Below are 15,181 nucleotides of genomic sequence, written 5' to 3'. Positions count from 1 at the left end.
TTATAGGTGATGTCCGGTGGTCACAGTCAGACCCTGTCTTCTTTTAGGTTTGTGTGGTATGGCTTTTATTTTTGTAAAAGTCTATGGGAATGCAAAACCCAGGTCAAAAGTTTGCCAATTTTGCTGGCAAGAAGGTAGACAGTTTTGCTGGTCAGAAGGTAGTCAGTTTTGCTGGTCAGAAGGTAGTCAGTTTTGCTGGTCAGAAGGTAGTCAGTTTTGCTGGTCAGAAGGTAGTCAGTTTTGCTGGTCAGAAGGTGGTCAACGGCTGGTCAGAAGGTGCTCAACGGCTGGTCAGAAGGTGCTCAACGGCTGGTCAGAAGGTGGTCAACGGCTGGTCAGACGGTGGTCACTGCATGTCAAATGCACCCATCCATGAATTCTGAACAATCCCAACTAATCAAACTAATGCCATCAACACAAGCCCATAATGTATTTGATTATGCAACAATGAAACATCCCTTCCACAATCTCTGTAGCCCTTTTGAATTGGACGCTGACCATTGCCACTGACAAAGAAAGTGGTGGGAAATACAAAATGTTATGGTTGTGATCAGTTATGGTTATAAAAAGTGAGGGGGCATCTTCCCATGGGGACACCTGTTTTGGTGACAACTGTCTAGTGGACATATCCCCTCAGTAGAGATTTCTTCTCACTTCCTGTTGCATCTCCAAATTTTACTAACACACGACCAACTTGGAGTGATAAAAGTCCCAAAGTCCCAGAGCCTCTTGGATAGGTTTTTCTGAGGCTAAAAACAAATTGACGGGGGGGGGGGGGGGGGGGGGTTTAACCCTACCCTAAACTATAAAACAAAAAGGTTGGGCTATACATATACATACACTTTAAACTTATCGGAGGTCACCGGGAAAAAATACCACTTTTGTTTCCTATTGATAACATTGTACCGGATCCCATTTTTACCGGAGAAGGAGCAAACCCAAGCTTATCTCTTCCTTCCAACGGATACAAAGAGGACTTTGGGTCAGTAGTAAACAAAAATTGGATTACTCGTCAATTCGATCATTTACTGCTTTAAAAATATTTATTGCTAGAGGCCAAAAAAAAAAAAAAAAAGCCTATGTTTAGTCCCTGCCCTAGGAGAACACCAGGCGTTCGATGACACAACCGCTGTGCAATTCACATGTCTAAACTGTGAAAAATGACTATTTCTTGGCCTGTAGATGTTGGCCCCCAGTAAGATGCATTCCGCAGATTTTTTTTTTTTAATTCTGGGAACGCAGCAGGATAAAAGGTCTGCAACAGGAATTTTTGAAGAAATCAGCCCACCCGTTTATGAGATAAATCTAAATCAAGCCTTGACTTATATTTAATACAAATAATAAAAATTATAAAAAAATATAATATAATAAAATAAATTTATCATACTATTATATATATATATATATATATATATATATTAAATAAATTGAAAAAAATGTAAATAAATATTATATATATATATATATATATATATATATATATATATATATATATATATATATATATATATATATATATATATATATAAATATTAAAATAAATTAAAAATGTAAAAAGATTTAAAAAAAAAAAAAAAAAAAAAAACTAATCCCTACCCTAGGAGAGTGACAGACCTCCAATGACACAACCGCTGTGCAATCCACACATCCAATTGTGAAAAAAAATACTATTTCTTCTTGGCCCGCAAATTTTGGCCACCAGTAAAATGCATCCTGCAGATTTATTTACTTATTTTTTTAATTCTGGGAGCGCAGCGGGATAAAAAGTCTGTGATTGGAATTTTTGAAGGGATCAGACCACCCCCCATTTATGAGATAAACCTAAAACAAGCCTAACTTAATAAAAAAATAAATAAGTAAAATAAAACCTTTTAAAAAAATATTAAAATAAATTAAAAATGTAAAAAAATAAAAATAATAATCCCTACCCTTAGGAAAGTGACGTACCTCCAATGACACAACCACTGTGCAATCCACACATCCAATTGTGAAAAACTGACTATTTCTTGGCCTGCAAATTTGGCCACCAGTAAAATGCATCCTGCAGATTTATTTACTTATTTTTTTAATTGTGGGAGTGCAGCAGGGTTAAAAGTCTGTGATTGAAATTTTTGAAGGAATCAGTCCACCCGTTTATGAGATAAATCTAAAACAAGCCTAACTTAATAAAAAATAAGTAAAATAAAAATACATTTTGGCTCCCAGTAAGATGCGTTCCACAGATTTTTTTTTTTTTTTTTTTATTCTGGGAACGCAGCAGGATAAAAAGGTCTGCAATAGGAATTTTTAAAAGAATCAGCTCTAAACCATACCTAACTTTATAAAAATAATAAAAATTAAAAAAATAAATAAATAAAAAGACAACAAATAAATAAAAACAGAAATAAAATACAAATTTAAATGTTTTTTTACAAGAAAAGATAATTTAAACCCCCCCCCCGTGCTATGTAAAAAAAAAAAAAAAAAAAGCCACTTGGCTCATTCAGGGTACAATGACAGGTTCTCTTGACGGACCACCACCTCGACCCAACCTTCTATTGAATTGCAGGTCTGTGTTTAGAGTACCTAACATTTCAGGTGTATCTAAACCCCAAGAACTTGCATGGGCTGCCCTATGTGCGAAAATCACGCCAAAGAAGCTCCTGCAATTTTTGATTTTTTTTTTTTTTCGGGTGCAGTGCATGGTGTGCGTTTTTCCGTGCATCTGCTAGCAGCCACCGGGGTGCCATTGAGAATTAAGGCGCGATACGCATTTTTTTTTTTTGCTAAGATGTCCCCTATTTACTATAAGGGGATCACATTGATTTATCTACAAAAAAAAAAAAAAACCCCTACAGATAGACTAGAGTTCCCCTTTAAGTGTGTTATCGGGGGAGGGGTTACGCTGCATTTCCAGCTATGTCAGGATGTCCTCTTATCACACTTTGTTTTGACTTGAGAAATCCTGTTACACATTCCACGCCCAGAAGTTTTCATAATAGGCGAGGGGGCGGAGCTTATTCAGCCGAGGCGTGCTGACCGAGGCCACCGAGTGGACAATTGGATTATTTTAAAGAGACCCTGTCACAGATTTTAAAAAAAAAAACACAGTACCAGGATAATAATTATACTTCCTCATACTAGCGCCCAATCCCGGACCGCGCTCCTGCAGAGATAGCCACCGCTGGAGTCTTCAGCCTCCGACACTTCTGGGTGTGTCGGATTCCTCCATCCCTCAGCTGTGGCTCCACCTTTCCGGCCACTACATCCTTATTGGACCCTTGCCCCAACGGCTGTGCTTTAAGCCCACCCCCACCCCCCCCTTTGCTGCTGCACCTTTGCGTCCAAGGTGTCTGTGCAGAAAGCGCGCACACTGCACGCTCCTGGTGTGCCCTTCCACGCCAGCCTTACTATATTATATATAATTTTTTTATTTCAGATATATATATATATATATATATATATATATATATATATATATATATATATATTTTTTTTTTTTTTTAATTTCACACACAAATATTATAAATACAGTCAGGTCCATAAATATTGGGACATCGACACAATACTAATCTTTTTGGCTCTATACACCACCACAATGGATTTATGAATTTGAAATTAAACAAACAAGATGTGCTTTAACTGCAGACTTTCAGCTTTAATTTGAGGGTATTTACATCCAAATCAGGTGAACGGTGTAGGAATTACAACAGTTTGTATATGTGCCTCCCACTTTTTAAGGGACCAAAAGTAATGGGACAATTGGCTGCTCAGCTGTTCCATGGCCAGGTGTGTGTTATTCCCTCATTATCCCATTTACAAGGAGCAGATAAAAGGTCCAGAGATCATTTCAAGTGTGCTGTTTGCATTTGGAATCTGTTGCTGTCAACTCTCAATATGAGATCCAAAGAGCTGTCACTATCAGTGAAGCAAGCCATCATTAGGCTGAAAAAACAAAACAAACCCATCAGAGAGATAGCAAAAACATTAGGTGTGGCCAAATCAACTGTTTGGAACATCCTTAAAAAGAAAGAACGCACCGGTGAGCTCAGCGACACCAAAAAGACCCGGAAGACCATGGAAAACAACTGTGGTGGATGACCGAAGAATTCTTTCCCCGGTGAAGAAAACACCTTTCACAACAGTTGGCCAGATCAAGAACACTCTCCAGGAGGTAGGTGTATGTGTGTCAAAGTCAACAATCAAGAGAAGACTTCACCAGAGTGACAAACAGAGGGTTCACCACAAGATGTAAACCATTGGTGAGCCTCAAAAACAGTTTGCCAAACAACATCTAAAAAAGCCTTCACAGTTCTGGAACAACATCCTATGGGCAGATGAGACCAAGATCAACTTGTACCAGAGTGATGGGAAGAGAAGAGTATGGAGAAGGAAAGGAACTGCTCATGATCCAAAGCATACCACCTCATCAGTGAAGCATGGTGGTGGTAGTGTCATGGCGTGGGCATGTATTGCTGCCAATGGAACTGGTTCTCTTGTATTTATTGATGATGTGACTGCTGACAAAATCAGCAGGATGAATTCTGAAGTGTTTCGGGCAATATATCTTCTCATATTCAGCAAAATGCTTCAGAACTCATTGGACGGCGCTTCACAGTGCAGATGGACAATGACCCGAAGCATACTGCGAAAGCAACCAAAGAGTTTTTTAAGGGAAAGAAGTGGAATGTTATGCAATGGCCAAGTCAACACCTGACCTGAATCTGATTGAGCATGCATTTCACTTGCTGCAGACAAAACTGAAGGGAAAATGCCCCAAGAACAAGCAGGAACTGAAGACAGTTGCAGTAGAGGCCTGGCAGAGCATCACCAGGGATGAAACCCAACGTCTGGTGATGTCTATGTGTTCCAGACTTCAGGCTGTAATTGACTGCAAAGGATTTGCAACCAAGTATTAAAAAGTGAAAGTTTGATGGATGATTATTAATCTGTCCGATTACTTTTGGTCACTTAAAAAGTGGGAGGCACATATACAAACTGTTGTAATTCCTACACCGTTCACCTGATTTGGATGTAAATACCCTCAAATTAAAGCTGAAAGTCTGCAGTTAAAGCACATCTTGTTCCTTTCATTTCAAATCCATTGTGGTGGTGTATAGAGCCAAAAAGATTAGAATTGTGGTGATGTCCCAATATTTATGGACCTGACATTATATATATATATATATATACACACATACACGCACACACAAACACAGTGCCTTGAAAAAGTATTCATACCCCATGCAGAAAATCTAATAGTTTGTTAGTTTGTATATTTATTTGTAAAAAATATTGAAAACCATTTATCATTTTCCTTCCACTTCACAATTATGTGCCACTTTGTGTTGGTCAATTACATAAAATCCCAATAAAATACAGTTATATATTATATATATATATATATATTCATATTCATATTCAGCAATGGAGTCAGGTTGAACCCCTTGCTGCCCTAGGTAACGCGTATTATGTGCGTCGGCAAAGTGGGCGGGCTTAAAGCCAACCCGCCGCACATAGGCGTCCAGGGGACGGCCGAGGTTTCTCCCAGCGCAGTGACCGAGGCTCGTCTCTATTCATGACCGGAGAACCGGCGAGACCGCCTCCATTTGCAGTGGTCCTGTGATCGGCTGTCCAGTTAAAGGGGTATAATAAACATAATAATATAAAGCATCTACTTTTTTTTTTTTTTCTTTAATTGTATTTCAATCAAAAATAAAAACTAAATTGAATCTAAAAGTGTAAATTTATTTATTTATGTGTTTTGCCAGTTTTGGATGGAGGATTGCGATGGGTTGCAGAGATTTACGCTCTCTGTATGTCCTGGCGGCCACAGTCATTCATAATGTTACAGGGGCCACTAAAGGAGGAACAAAGGTGGATACCTATGGGGGGGGGGGTTATCCTATGAACCAAAGTATATAAAGATCAATAATAACACATTTCAAGCACTCATTGCCGCATGTGATAATGACGCATAAGATATGGGGGGGGGGGGGGGTGCACCATCACCAACCTCGTGTATATTGCAGCATACCCATCATTAGTTTTCTTTTTTTTCAGGCTTATCTGCCCTTTAGGCCCAGTCCACGCCTATGTAGTTTGCTTTTGATCTGTTTCTGCAGTATTTTTTTGCGGTGCATTTTGGGACGTGCTATTTAGACACGTTTTTCATGTGTTTTTTGATGCATTTTGCTTTTTTTATGTTTTTTGATTTTATTTTTTTTTTTAAAGATGTTTTTGTTAGGCAGATCTTTATTTATTTGTGTATATTTTAAACATCTTTTTATTTTTTTTTTTTAAGAGATGTTTAAAAAAAAAACAAAAAAAAAAAAACAATATCTGCCTAACAAAAACACCTCTCTTTATGTTTAAAAAAAAAAAAATGTTAAAAAAAAAAAAAAAATCTCTTTTTTTTTTTTTTTTGTCCTTGACCCTTTCAAAAAAAAAAGAAATGCAGAAAAACATAGGTGTGAACGTGTCCCATAGGAAACCATGTTAAATGGACTGTAGTGTGTTTGTGTAAAACGAACTAAAAAAAACAAATACGCATAGGTGTGAACCAGGCCTTATTGTCACCCGGAGATCCTGCCAGTAGCATACTTCCTGTCCCAGGGTGACAACGCTCACTTATTGTACTGTATAGTGAAGGCGCGTTGTCGGCCTAAAAAAGACAAGTAGGTTATGACTACAGAACACCTCCCTCTTTCCTCATTCTATAACATGGGGGGGGGGTGTTCTGTAGTCCCTAACACCCATCCTATCTTAGGGTGACAACATTCACTCACTGCTGTATTGAGCAGCTGCGTTGTCATCCTAAATAGGGAAGTAGGTTAGGACTACAGAACACCTCCCCCCTTCCTCATTCTATAAGGCCTGCTTCCAGGGCAGTCTTTAATATTGATTGGACCCTGGGCAAAAATTTTCTTGCAGCTAGACTCAAAATCAGTTTACTGAATCAGATCAGGCAGCGATTGCGATTGGTTGCCAGAGGTTACAGTGTATCATTACAGCTCACTGACTGGTTGCTAGAGGTTACAGCACACATTACAGCTCACTGATTCGTTGCTAGAGGTTACAGCACATGATTTCTGCTTGTTGACTGGTTGCTAGAGATTACTGTACATCAACACTGCTCACAGGTTGCTAGAGGTTACTGCACATCACTACTGCTTACTGATTGGTTGCTAGAGGTTACAGGACATCATCTCCTCACTGCCTGCACACCATGGACTGCGGAGGTGAGGGGACCCATCAATAGACAGAAACCTCCTAGGGGTCCTAGGACTCCGGGGATCAGTGGCAGTGCTGGGGGGCAGGGGAGGGTGTGATCAGTGGCAATGCTGATTTTTTTTTTTTACCGACTACCAATATAAAGAGGAGTTTCATCACTGACCACTAATGTAATAGAAGCATTCACAGTAATCACCAATGTAAGGATGGATTTACACTGACCACCAATGTAAGGGGGACCTTCACACTGGCCACTAGTGTGAATGAAAGGATTCTACACCAAGCCCCAATGTAATGAGAAGATGTACACCTTAAAACCCCTGCTAACCTCTGCACCCCATAGTTGGCAAGTATGGGGCAGCTGCTTTGGACCCCACAACAATGACAGGGCCCAGGGCAGCTGCCCCTTTTGCCCTGCCTTAAAGACGACCCTGCCTGGCTCACACCCATACCTTTAGTGTGTTTTGCAGAAATGTATGGACATGGTTTCCTATGGGACATGCTCACATTTATGCGTTTTTCAGTGTTTTTGGAACGGGTTGGGGACTTTTTTTTTACCCTTTTGGCACCCGCCGCATGGAAATATGCGGCTTCTCAGCCGGTGGGCCTTGGCGCCGAGCGGCCGCATATTTGCGTGAATTGGTGTAAATCGATCTGTGCCGTCAGCGCACGCCCTGCGCGCTCCCAGCACACTTACTGGCGGCTAATGGAAAGCTTTCCAATCATCTGACCGCTGTCACAGACAATCACGGCCAATCATAAACCTTGCCCCGCCTCCCGGCATCCTAAACCTCTTAAAGGGCTGGGAGGTGCGGGAGCCAAGGAGGTTCCACTCAACACGGTGCGGTTTTGGTTCAATAGACTTCAATGGACACGGCGCAGAAACGCATGTTGTACGCTTTTGCTGCGACTACAGAACACCTCCTCCCTCTTTCATTCTATAGCATAGGAGGGAGGTGTTCTGTAGTCCTTAATACACATCCTGTTCTAGTAGCTTAGGACTACAGAACACTACCTCCCTCTCTCATTCTATAGCATAGGGGGGAGGTGTTCTGTAGTCCTTAATACACATCCTGTTCTAGTAGCTTAGGACTACAAAACAATACCTCCTTCTCTCATTCTATAGCATCGGAGGGTGGTGTTCTGTAGTCCTTAATACACATCCTGTCCTAGTAGGTTAGGACTACAGAACACCTCCTCCTTCTCTCATTCTATAGCATAGGAGGGAGGTGTTCTGTAGTCCTTAATACACATCCTGTTCTAGTAGCTTAGGACTACAGAACACCTCCTCCTTCTCTCATTCTATAGCATAGGAGGGAGGTGTTCTGTAGCACACACCTTACAGTCTCCTTCATGGAGGTCATACACGCTTCAATTTCCTTTTTTTTCTTTTTACCCAGAATCGATGTACAATTTCATCAAAATGATCAAATCTACAAACAATCAAATAGCAAAAACTTCTCTTCTGATCGATTGAAGCTGGCCATACACCATACAATCAGATTGTACAACCTACTTTAGTGTGCCAAAACAATGTAATAGGACCTAAAAACCCCCAAACAATCCATTTCATTTGTATCCAACCAGGGAGGCGTTTGCTCTACACAGATGATGCAGATTGTACAATCAGATTGTACAGTGTATGGTGAGTGTAAAAGAGATGGTAATAGTGATCATACACTATACAATCTGATTTTGCAATCTACCTTAGTGCAAATGGCCTCCCTGATTTGATTGGGATTGTTCAGGTGTGTTCCCCCCCCACATCTCAAGGAGATTGTACAATCGGGTCCCAACGTCTATGGACAGCTGTATGTGTCGGTTTATCTCCAGGTCTTTCATTATCATTAGATAAAAACAGATCTGATTGTCCAATCTTAGATCTACCACCAACTATCCAGCGCAACAGCAGATTGTACAATCAGATTGTAATGTGTATGGTGAGCTTACAGGGGATGGTACAGGTGACCATACATTATACAATCTGATTGTCCAATCTTAGATCTATCATCAACTATTTATCCAACAGCACCCCGACTTAATTCAGGGTCAGTTGTGTCCTCCCGATACTTCTAAAGCAGATTGTAAAGTCTATTGGCAGCTGTACGTGTGGGTTGAGCTCCAGATCTTTCATTATCGTTAGCTGATTGTCCAATCTTAGATCTACCATCAACTATCTAAGGGCAACAGCCTCTCTAAATTTGATTCTGGGTCACTCAGGTATGTCCTCCCTCCTATATCTAAAGGAGATTGTACAATCGGGCCGTAAAGTCTATGGACAGCCGGACGTGAAGGTTTATCTCCAGATCTTTCGTTATCGTTAGTTGATGGTAGATCTAAGATTGGGCAACAGCCCCCCTGATTTGATTTTGGGTCGTTCAGGTGTGTCCTCTATCTACATCTAAAAAGGAAATAGTACAATCAGACTGTACCGTCTATGGACAGCTGTACGTGTAGGTTGAGCTCCAGATCTTTCGTTATTGTTATCCGATTGTCCAATTTTAGATCTACCATCAACTATCTAAGGGCAACAGCCCCTCAGATTCGATCGTTTAAATGTTTCCTCCCACTACATCTACATCAAATTGTACGGTCTATGGACAGCTGTATGTATTTTACAAATAAATATGTGAAAAGTGTGGGGGGGGGGGCATTTGTATTCAGCGCCCTTTACTCTTATACCCCTAATTAAAAAAATCTAGAGGAACCAATTGCCTTCAGAAGTCACCTAATTAGTAAATAGAGTCCACCTGTATGCAATTTAATCTCAGTATAAATACAGCTGTTCTGTGAAGCCCTCAGAGGTTTGTTAGAGAACCTTAGTGCACAAACAGCATCATGAAGGCCAAAGAACACGCCAGACAGGTCAGAGATAAAGTTGTGGAGAAGTATAAAGCAGGGTTAGGTTATAAAAAAAGTATCCCAAGCTTTGAACATCTCACGGAGTACTGTTCAATCCATCATCCAAAAATGGAAAGAGTATGGCACAACTGCAAACCTACCAAGACATGGCCGTCCACCTAAACTGACAGGCCGGGCAAGGAGAACATTCATCACAGAAGAGCCAAGAGGTCCATGGTAACTCTGGAGGAGCTGCAGAGATCCACAGCTCAGGTGGGAGAATCTGTCCACAGGACAACTATTAGTCGTGTTCTCCACAAATCTGACCTCTATGGAAGAGTGGCAAGAAGAAAGCCATTGTTGAAAGAAAGCCATAAGAAGTCCTGTTTGCAGTTTGTGAGAAGCCATGTGAGGGACACAGCAAACATGTGGAAGAAGGTGCTCTGGTCAGATGAGACCAAAATTGAACTTTTTGGCCTAAAAGTAAATCGCTATGTGTGGCAGAAAACTAACACTGCACATCACCCTGAACACACCATCCCCACTGTGAAACATGGTGGTGGCAGCATAATGTTGTGGGGATGCTTTTCGTCAGCAGGGACAGGGAAGCTGGTCAGAGTTGATGAGAAGATGGATGGAGCCAAATACAGGGCAATCTTAGAAGAAAACCTGTTAGAGTCTGCAAAAGACATGAGACTGGGGCGGAGGTTCACAATCCACCAGGACAATGACCCTAAACATACAGCCAGAGCTACAATGGAATGGTTTAGATCAAAGCATATTCATGTGTTAGAATGGCTCAGTCAAAGTCCAGACCTAAATCCAATTGAGAATCTGTGGCTAGACTTGAAAATTGCTGTTCACAGACGCTCTCCATCCAATCTGACAGAGCTTGAGATATTTTGCAGAATGGGCAAAAATGTCCCTCTCTAGATGTGCAAAGCTGGTAGAGACATCCCCAAAAAGACTTGCAACTGTAATTGCAGTGAAAGGAGGTTCTACAAAGTATTGACTCAGGGGGGCTGAATACAAATGTACCCCACACTTTCACATATTTATTTGTACAAAATGTTGAAAACCATTTATAATTTTCCTTCCACCTCACAATTATGTGCCACTTTGTGTTGATCTATCACATAAAATCCCAATAAAATACATTTACGTTTTTGGTTGTAACATGACAAAAAATGTATAAAATATAAGGGGTATGAATACTTTTTCAAGGCACTGTAGATCTACCATCAGATATCTGGTGGCAACCACCAGCTTTCTACTGCAACATCCTCTCCAAATTGATCCCAGGTCGTGTAGACGTGTCCTCCTACAACTAAAGAGGATTGTACAATCAGGACATAACGCCTATGGGCAGCTGTAGGTGTAGGTTTGGCTCCAGGTCTTTCATTATCGTTAGCTAGAACAATCTAATTGTCCGATCTTAGATCTACCACCAACTATCTAAGGGCAAGAGCCTCATGATTGGATCCTGGGTCATTTGGACGTGTTCTCCTGCTCTACCTAACGCACATTGCACAATCAATATTGTAATGTCTATGGACCTACTGTACGTGTAGGTTTATCTCCAGATTTTTTATTATCATCACCTAGAGCAATCTGTTTGCCCAATCTTAGATCTTCCACTAGCTCTCTACTGCAACATCCTCTCCAAACCAATCCTGGGCCATGTAGACGTGTCCTCCTACATCTAAAGAAGATTGTCCCACAGTCCAGATCTTTCATTATTGTTAGCCAATAGTTCAATCTCAGATATACCATCAACTATCGGCTAACATTAACGAAAGATATGGACTGGGGGGGGGGGGGAGTGATAAACCTACACATACAGCTGTCCATAGACTTTACGTCCCGATTGTACAATCTCCTTTTGATGTAGGAGGAGGACACGTCTAAACAATCTGGAATTAAACCAAGAAGGCTGTTGCCACTAGTTAGTTGATGGTAGATCTAAGATTGGACAATCAGATTATTCTAGCCAACGATAACGAAATGCTGATTCCAGGTTGTTTAGACCTGTCCTCCTACATCTAAAGAGGATTGTACAATCGGGACATAACGTCTATGGACAGCTGTACATGTAGGTTTGGCTCCAGGTCTTTCATTATCTAGAACCTAATTGTCTAGAATTACCTAGAATCTAATTGTCCGATCCTAGATCTACCACCAACTATCTAAGGGTAACAGCCTCCTGATTGGATCCTGGGTCATTTAGATTTGTCCTCCTGCTCTACCTAACGCACATTGCACAATCAATATTGTAATGTCGATGGACAGCTGTATGTGTAGCTCCAGGTTTTTCATTATCATCACCTAGAACAATCTGTTTGCCCAAGCTTAGATCTTCCATGGGCTTTCTACTGCAACAGCCTCTCCAAATTGATCCCAGGTCATGTAGACGTGTCCTCCTCCTACATCTAGAACAGACTGTACAATCAGACTGTATTGTCTATGGACAACTGTACATGTAGGTTTAGCTCCAGGTATTTCATTAACGTTAGCTAGAACAATCTGATTGTCCAATCTTAAATCTACCACCAACTTTCTACTGTAATATCCTCTTCAAATTGATCCTGGGTCGTGTAGACGTGTCCTCCTACATCTAAAGAAGATGGTACAATCGGGTCGTAACGTCTATGGACAGCTGTATGTGTAGCTCCAGGTTTTTCATTATCATCACCTAGAACAATCTGTTTGCCCAAGCTTAGATCTTCCATGGGCTTTCTACTGCAACAGCCTCTCCAAATTGATCCCAGGTCATGTAGACGTGTCCTCCTCCTACATCTAGAACAGACTGTACAATCAGACTGTATTGTCTATGGACAACTGTACATGTAGGTTTAGCTCCAGGTATTTCATTAACGTTAGCTAGAACAATCTGATTGTCCAATCTTAAATCTACCACCAACTTTCTACTGTAATATCCTCTTCAAATTGATCCTGGGTCGTGTAGACGTGTCCTCCTACATCTAAAGAAGATGGTACAATCGGGTCGTAACGTCTATGGACAGCTGTATGTGTGGGTTTAGCTCCAGATCTTCTGTTATCGTTACCGGATTGTCCAATCTTAGATCTAACGATAACAGAAGTTCTGGAGCTAAACCCACACGTACAGCTGTCTATAGACAGTACGACCCGATTGTACAATCTCCTTTGGATGTAGGAGGACACGTCTACACAACCCGGGATCAGTTTGGAGAGGCTGTTACAGTAGAAAGTCGGGGTGGTAAATCTAAGATTTGGACAATCAGATTGTTCTAGATAACGATGACGGAAGACCTCTAGCTAAACCGACACGTACAGCTGTCCATAGACGTTACGGCCCGATTGTACAATCTCCTTTAGACATAGGAGGGAGGACATACCTGAGCGACCCAGAATCAAATCAGAGAGGCTGTTGCCCTTAGATAGTTGATGGCAGATCCAAGACTGGACAATCAGCTAACGATAACGAAAGATCTGGAGCTAAACCTACAGGTACAGCTGTCCATAGACCTTACAAATCTGTTTTAGAAGTAGTGGGAGGACACAACTGAATGACCCCCGAATTAAGCCGGGGTGCTGTTGGACCAAATAATTGATGGTAGATCGAAGATTGGGCAATCAGCTACCATCAAGGGCAACAGCCTCTCTGAATCGATCCTGGGTCGTGTCCTCTTGTTTTAACCTAAAGCACATTGTACAATTAATATTGCATAGTGTATGGACAGCTGTGTCTAGGTTTAGCTGCCTTACGTTCTTCATTACTAGAACCCCCTCCGTATCATGAAACTCCAAACCGCACTTGAACGGTTAACCTCAAAACAATCCCAAAAAAATCCTGAATCTTAGAGTAGGACTTACCGGTTGGGTAGGTAGGGAGGTCCTAGCTGGTGGAGTGATCTCCTCGGTGGGGATCCATGGTGTGCAATGCTCGGCTCACCTCCCAGCAATCACTTTGTGTTGAAGTTTCTCCAGCCTCCAAATGAGGACGGAGGAGGGGAGGGAGGGGAAGGGGGGAGGCTGCTGGCTTCTATTATCTTCTGCTGTCATACAAAAGCCAATGGGGGGGAGGAGGAGGACGGCCAGGGACCGGCCAAGGCGGCAGGTGACAGAGCTTTACGTCAAGGTGATCGGTCGGGGCTCGGGACCGGCATGGCGTGCCGCAGTCTGATCCTGATGGAAGCTGCGATGGGATCAATTATAGTCTGCTGCAGAGGGACATGGCACGCTACAAGGACGGCGAGGGAGATCTGCGAGGGGATCTGCGAGGACAGCGGAGGATCTGCGAGGACGGGCGGGCGGGCGTGCTGCAACGTTCAGCCTTTAAGAGCCGATGTTATGAAGCAACCAGGAAGGGGACGGAGCTCTTAAAGGGGAACTAATGTCCTTTCACTGCGCTCAGCCACCCGAGCGACGATGTCTCCCAAATCCTCTCCTTTTATCCAACGAACGCAATCTGCAAAACGAATAGATTTCAGCTGGACGCACACACACTATACAATCTGATTGTACAAATCTTCTTTTAGATGTACTAAAATGATGTCATGCATGGACAATCTAATCGATGTGATCGCTACGTGCATGGCGCATTGATCTTCTGATGGTAGTTTTTTGTTCCTGGACAGTAACTCGATCGACAATGTGATTGTATAGAAAAATTGCTCTGTGTATGGCCGCTGTTTTTTTTGCCACAGTGCGCATGTACTGCAGTCGCCTGACCACCACAGACAGTGGAGGGGTGGAGGAGCTGGGCCAGCACAGACAGTGGAGGGGTGGAGGAGCTGGGCCAGCACAGACAGTGGTGAGGGGGGGTGGAGGAGCTGGGCCAGCACAGACAGTGGATGGGTAGAGGAGCTGGACCAGCACAGACAGTGGTGAGGGGATGGGTGGAGGAGCTGGGCCAGCACGGATAGTGGTGAGGGGATGGGTGGAGGAGCTGAACCAGCACAGACAGTGGATGGGTAGAGGAGCTGGACCAGCACAGACAGTGGTGAGGGGATGGGTGGAGGAGCTAGACCAGCACAGATAGTGGAGGGGTAGAGGAGCTGGGGTAACACCGACAGTGGTGAGGGGAGGGGTGGAGGAGCTGGGCCAGCACATTACAATCTGGTTGTACAATCTCTTTTAAAAGAGA

The 15,181-nt window shown here is 42.3% G+C and overlaps 1 protein-coding gene across 3 annotated transcripts in view; it reads right to left on the bottom strand.

The window, feature by feature from the left end:
* The window catches only part of LOC141117013 (death-associated protein kinase 2-like), a 147,660-nt gene extending 133,321 nt beyond the window's left edge, over nt 1-14,339 (bottom strand). For 2 of the 3 annotated variants that reach the window (XM_073609579.1, XM_073609580.1), the window contains exon 1: nt 13,909-14,337. The gene's annotated coding sequence lies outside the window, so the exon portion shown is untranslated. Of the gene's footprint in view, nt 1-13,908 lie in introns of all 3 variants that reach the window. The other variant, XM_073609581.1, reaches the window with a different exon arrangement.
* Between the last annotated feature and the right edge of the window lie 842 nt (nt 14,340-15,181).

The sequence above is a fragment of the Aquarana catesbeiana genome, linkage group LG13, assembly GCF_042186555.1.
Source record: "Aquarana catesbeiana isolate 2022-GZ linkage group LG13, ASM4218655v1, whole genome shotgun sequence".
NCBI lineage: Eukaryota > Metazoa > Chordata > Amphibia > Anura > Ranidae > Aquarana > Aquarana catesbeiana.
This window is presented reverse-complemented; position numbering and strand designations above follow the sequence as displayed.